Raw genomic sequence first — 7,188 nt, forward strand, 5'->3', positions numbered from 1 at the left:
GTATACATTTTCATTTGTAAAATATGCACAGATTTTCTTTTATTTGCAATGGAATCATCTTATAAGGAATATTTTTTAATTTTTTTTTTTTTTTTTTGAGACGGAGTCTCGCTCTGTTGCCCAGGCTGGAGTGCAGCGGCCGGATCTCAGCTCACTGCAAGCTCCGCCTCCCGGGTTCACGCCATTCTCCTGCCTCAGCCTCCCGAGTAGCTGGGACCACAGGCCCCCGCCACCTCACCCGGCTAGGTTTTTTTTTTTTTTTTTTTTTTTTTTTAGTAGAGATGGGGTTTCATCGGGTTAGCCAGGATGGTCTCCATCTCCTGACCTCGTGATCCGCCCATCTCGGCCTCCCAAAGTGCTGGGATTACAGGCTTGAGCCACCGCGCCCGGCCTTTAATTTTTTTTAAATGTAGGTTTACGTTCTCCACAAAAAGTACAGGTGAATTAATAAGCACCAATATATTCGCCAGTACTGTTTTTTTCCAACACCATTTAATAATTAACCAGCATTTTCCACTTGTAAAAATAAGGCTTTCAAAATTTTTTATGTTATCACACTGTTTCCTCTATGTGCATTTGCTATAAATCTAAAGAATTTGATGACTATTCCACAAGTTCAAATAATTGCAAATTATTATTATACTGTAAGACATGTATTCATTTATATGATTACAATACGTGCTCTTTCATTTTTCCCATTCTGCAAACTCCTATATCATATATTCTTTCCTCTATTTGCACAGCTTTTTGTATTTCAAGCTGTGTTCAAAGTCATTGCTTTTCTATAGTCTTTTTTAAAAAAATTAAAATATTTCAGCTTCTCTGATATTTTTAAAGAAATGATTTTTGTTCCATTGATATTATTTATTGTTTTATGAGTTTCAATTACATTGAATTCTGCTGTTATCTATATATTACTATCTTCTGCTTGCCTTGGGTTTAATTTATTTCCATTTTATATTTTCTTAATTTGGAAGCTGATATTATTGAATTGAATCTTTTTTTTGTAATATGAGCATATAAGGATATAAAATTCCCACTAAGCACTTATTTGGCAGAATCTCACAGATTCTGATATGTTTTAGTTAGATTTTCATTCAGTTCAAAATATTTGCTAATTTTCCTCAATAATTTTTGAAGCATGGGTTAGTAAAATGTATCACATAATTACTAAGTATTTGTGGACCTTACAGATAATAACAAAATATAATATTAGAGCCTTAAATGCCAGACTGACATGTTTGTACCCAATATTTTGAAAAACTGGAGTCATTGATGATTTCTGAGAAGTACACTTACATGGTCAGAGCCATGTTTGAGACAAATCAATCCTGGAAGGTAGAACAGATTGGAGGCAGGAAATAAATAGGTAGGGGTCTGCTATTCATTCTAGTCAACTATACCGTATCCTGCACTTACAAGTATTGAGTTTCTCTCTGTTTCTGAAGGATGATTTCTCTTAGTACTCTGTTCACTTTGGAATTAAATCCCAATTTGAATGTACTGGCAAATTCACCAGTTAGTGTCATCTGCAATCCTAATTAACACACACTTTATCTACATAAATGACTGGTTTCACTACTATCATGACGAAATCGGTTAAATAACTCAAATTAGACTAAAACTGTTATTAGTGGAATAAATATTTGCATTTAATATATGCTTTTCAAACTGTAATTGCTACTTAGTTACATAGAATCTAAAATGCAATCATTATGAGACATAATTAGCATGAAATCAGAATCTTATAAATCTGTACCTAATTATTCTGACTCGTATACCTAGAAGTCTGGTTGCTATAAACTTTAAAAGCTTTTATGATCTTTTAAATCAAAACATTTATTTCACCAAATCTCTTGAAACTTACGAATACTGTAGAAGTAGCACAATTGTTACTTAACATGTGTGACTCACAAGGTAAGCAAAACTAAGTTGACTTGGACTCATAAAATAACATTACATTCTATTCAGGAAGAATTCTGTGATTTTAAAGACTTTTGTTATTTGTTTCAGAATAGCCTATTATCATAAGATCCATATTATATAGGCAGGAAGTTGGAATATTCTATTCATTTGGCATAAGAACATAAGGGTGATTACTTGCCATAAATGGGAGAATAGACAAGCATTTCAAACCAAAGCCCTGCAGTTAAAACAATCTGGTAGGGCGTTCACTTTGTCTCGCTTGCCTCTTCACAGACAGTCTGCATTGGAGAGACACATGTATCATGGATTTGATATGCAACACTTATTCTGAGTCACAAAGCAACTTTCAATTAACACTTGAGGACTTTGTCCATGGCACGCTTCTTAATGTTTTGCAATATGGACCTCTTTCAGAATCTGATGAAAGTTGGAGAAATGAGGACTTGTGCCAAGGGAATTCTTTAACATGTACATAAAACGCATAATTTTTTCTATAGTTTCAGGGAGTTGGTAAGTTCCTCCTTGTTGTAGGTTGAATTATGTCCCCCGAGAACATATATTGAAGTCCTAACTTCCAGTGTCTGTGAATTTGGAAAGAGAATCTTTGCAGATGTAGTCAAGACATTAGGGTAAGCCCTAATCCAACATAACGAGTGTCCTTACAAAAACAGGGAAAACAATGTGAAAACAAAAACACAAGGAAAATGCCATGTAATGAAACAGGCATAGATTGGAGTGGTGCTTGTATAACCCGTGGAACACCAAAGATCCCTAGGGGTGTGGATTCTCTTGACATCCATCCACAGAAGACTGAAATGATTTTTGAGAATTTTACTAGCAAAGCATTGTCAGCCTGGATAGAAAGAGACAGAGGTGGGGCAAAATGAAGGAAGAATGACTTCAAGGGCAGAGCCAAGCGTGCATAGGCAAGAGATAGCACAGGCCTTGAGGGGCAGGACTTCCACTTCGTAGTTGCTGGAAGTTGAAGCCACCACTCAGGGTCAAGAGGGTAAGTCCACATCAGTGGGCCCAGAAGACAGAGCGTTGAGTCACAGATAATTATTCTCAGGCCTTGGAACCTATTGAAATTTGCCCTGCTGTGTTGCAAAATTGCTTTAGACCAGTAACCCCTTTGTCTTCCGATTCCTCCCTTTTGAAATAAGCTGCCTACATTATACCTGCCTCATGATTGTATCTTGGAAGAAGATCATTTCTTTTTCAGGTTTCACAGATCCATTGAAAGAGAGGAACGTTGCCCTACCGTGAATCACATCCAGAGTCTCATTCATAATTTATTTAAATAATTTAGATGATGAGATTTGGAACTTTTGGAGTTGATTATATGTGGATAATGTTTTGGACTTAAAATTAATGCTGGAATGGGTTAAGCCTTTTGAAGATGTTGGGATGGGGTTCAGGTATTTTGTGCACGAAAGGGACATGGATTTGGGGAGGGCAAAGGACAGATCGTTCTGGGTTGAAGTGTGTCTTCCAAAATGATATGTTGAAGTTCCACAGTACCTGTGAAAGTGACCTTTTGTGGAAATACATTCTTTGCAGATATAATGAAATCATTTGGGTGGGCTCTAATCCAATATGACTAATGTCCTTATAAAAAGAGAGAAGATGATGTGAAGACATATATACAGGGAAAATGGCATGTGCAGATGCGGCGAGACACTAGAATGGTGCATCTAAAAAGCCAAGGAATGCCAAGGATTCCTGACCATCACCAGAAGTGAGGAGAGAGAAATACAACAGATTCTCCCTCAGAATGCTCATAAGGAATTAACTCTGATGACACTCTGATTTTGGACTTCTAGCATCCAGAACGGTGAGACAATAAATTTATATATTTTGATGCCACCCAGTTTGTGGTACTATGTTTCAGTGGTCCTAGAAAACTAATGACTTCACCTTCAAGTCCCATTCATAACATTTTTAGCAGTCTATGAAACCCAGGTTCCTTCCATTGGCAGGTATTTGTTTAGCAGCCAGACATAGTGAGTGGCAAGATGCATTGAATACAGTATAAAGCATATTTTGCACCAACTTATATGACTAAGACTAGATACCTTTTAAGATATTTGCATAATTTAATGAACTACTGAAGAGTGTGCTTTAAAAATAGGATAAACTGGTAGCAGACATTTCATTCCAGTATTCTGCTTCTCCATCTGACTAACTGTTGCTTACTTATTGATTAATATGTTTACCTGTTTTCTCCATAAGCATAAGATTGAATATCAAGTTTGGAGCTGACTCACCATTCAATAGATATTCAAATACACTCTTTTTCAAGTGTTAGGTAAAATATTCTTAGTAAAATAAAATATAGGCAATGGACAAATAAAGTTTTACCTACTAAGCTCTTGATATGAGTTCTTCTTAGGCTGTTACCTTGAATATATCAGTCTCCCATGCCCATAAATATTTGAAATATGCAAAATATATGAGTTTGGCAATGTATGGTCAAAAAGTCTAAGTCAAAAATCAAACAATATGGGCCAGTATATCATATTGTTTTGAGGTCAAAGCAGTTTTACTGAAAGTTCATGATATAGAGAAGGTTTTACAATGTTAAAAAATAGATAAAAAGAAAAATTTGTTTTCATTAAATTTATTTCTGTATTTCACTCTTCAGGGAAAAATGTAGTGTCCTATCAAGTTTGAGTGTTTAACTATATTTAGAAAAGATTTTCTTTCAATTTTCTTTTGTGGAAATGGTAAAATAAATTATTCCAATTAGATATAAAGAGAAAATATAAATACTAGTATCAGGAGAATCATTCATTTATCAAATATTTACTGAGTGCCTATAAAGGGTCTGGTACTCTGCTGGATAATAACAATACAGGGACAAATAAAGCATGGTCCCTACCCTCAAGGAATTTTGCTGATAGAGAAAGACACTCAAAACGGTAATTATACAGTATTGGTGGGAGAGAGTGTGGAGAATGGATGTCCTACTGGAGATAGTAATTGAGCTGATATTAAAATGGGCAAGTGAATTCCAGAGAGATATAATAGCATGAACTAAAACAAATGTAAGAAACAGCATGTTACATGGGAAATACTTATACTAAAAATGTATTAGTTGTTTATCTGAAATTCAAATTTAACTAAATGTCCTATTTTACACTTCATAAACTTGGCGACTGTATATGTGGAGACCTGAAAGCACTTCTGTGTTGTTAGAATGTCAAATGTAAGGCAGGGTTTGTGACAGTTAATACTGGAAAGGGCACCTGTAGTCCCAGCTACTCGGGAGGCTGAGGCAGGAGAATGGCGTAAACTCGAGAGATCCGGCCACTGCACTCCAGCCTGGGCGACAGAGCGAGACTCCGTCTCAAAAAAAATAAAATACTGGAAAGGTAGGTAGGAAGATGTCAGATCATGAAAAACTAGATTTGCCAAATCAGGCAGCTTTCATTAAGTTCTGAGGAAACTAGTGAGCCATTGACAAGTTTTTAGCAGAGAAGTAGTACAATCAGACTTTTAGTGTAGTATTCTGACAACATACAGGGAATACATTGAAGTGAATAAAAGTTAGGGCCAGGAAAATTATTAAACTGACTAAAGTTAAATAATCCAGGAGAGATGGCAGCTCAAACTGGTGCAGGTTGATAGAGCTGAAGATCAAGTAACGGAAGAAACTTTTAGAAGTAAAACCTGGAAATTTGAGTGATTAACTAAATAGGGTAATGAGGGAGGGGAAGTCTAGGATGACTCCAAAGATTCTATCCTAGTGACTGGATGGATGACATGAAAAATTTGGAAAAAGGGTTAATTTGTTAGGGAAGATAACAAGTAGTGTTTTGGACATGTTGAATTAGTAGTGCTTGTGGGACAGCCAGATAAATGACCAGCAAAAATCAGGGGAGCAGTCTAGGTTGACAAGATAGATTTAGGAGTCATTAGACTAGAGTTAAAGTTATAAACGCTAGAGAAACAATTAAGAATAATCATATTTGCGGTTGGTAGAATCAAAATCTTCCTAAAGGAAAATTGCCACTCAATGCAATCATAATTTTGGCTCATCTACACAGCATAAAATTAGTCAACAAAATAAATATATAATTATGAATAAAGACACTGTACTTCTTCCAAATCATGTGGCAGAGTTACTGTTTCTTATTTGTGGAATGATTTTATATTTAATAGACCTGAACATAATGTGAGAAATTCTAACAAGGAATGGGAACACTTGTAGAAAAAGCTAACAATTGATATTTGTTATGGCATGGATATATCATTCACTGCACAAGGCATGACCTAACATAAACAATAAGATAATTCATATGTTCCAATGTGGGCGTTTATAAAAGGAAATTCCAGCCTTTAATGTGTGTGTGTATGTATGTGTGTGTGTGTGTGTATATATATATATATATATATATATATATGTATATATAAGCAGCCTAATTACATTTTACCATTGTCAAAATAGTAAATGTTGATTTCGCTATTTGGTTCGTGGTTCATATTATAGCATCTTCTTCAAAGGGAAGAGTATAACATGGATTCCTCCCTCTCTGAACACCTATATCATTAAACAACCAACATAATGCTTTACCATATGTCAACTTACCTTCATAGAGTTGAGCCATGGAATCTCAGAGTTGAAAACTACTTAAAAGTGTATCAAGTTTAACCTCATTTTCTATGTAGGAATCTCTCTGTCATCCCTGATATATGGGTTTTATTCCCTGCTCAAATACTTACAGTGACTAGGAGGACAAAGGTCTCTCATTCCATTGCTGGGCAGGTGCAGTAGGTCCTAAATCTGCCTTCTAAAGTTATGCAGAACCACTCCTTCTGTAACAGCAATCTGCTTTTTGAAGACATTTTTTAGGTTATTCCTTCAGCTATCCTGGCTTTTTCTTTTCAAGAAATTTCCTTCAGCCTTTCTTTGCATGATTTGTGTGGTAGTTTTAAAATACGTCCACATATTCTTTGATACTAACCGCTTCAAGAAGTAGTGCTTAATTTCCCTCCTTTTGAGTACAAGTTGGATTGATGAGTAGAGTATGGCAGACGTGACTGTGTATGACATGTCATAAAAAGAAATGAAGTATCTTCCTTGTTCTCCCGTTTAGATCACTTGCTCTGGCAGAAGCCAGATGCCATGTTGTCAGGACACTCAATCAGCCCTATGGAGCAATCCATGTGGTGAGGGGTACTAAAGCCTCATGTCAAGATCCATCAGGGAGCTGAAACTTCATGCCAGGAGCCATGTGAGTAAGCATTCTTGGAAGTGAA

This window comes from Colobus angolensis, unplaced genomic scaffold (assembly GCF_000951035.1).
Source record: "Colobus angolensis palliatus isolate OR3802 unplaced genomic scaffold, Cang.pa_1.0 Scaffold401, whole genome shotgun sequence".
In the NCBI taxonomy this organism is placed as follows: domain Eukaryota; kingdom Metazoa; phylum Chordata; class Mammalia; order Primates; family Cercopithecidae; genus Colobus; species Colobus angolensis.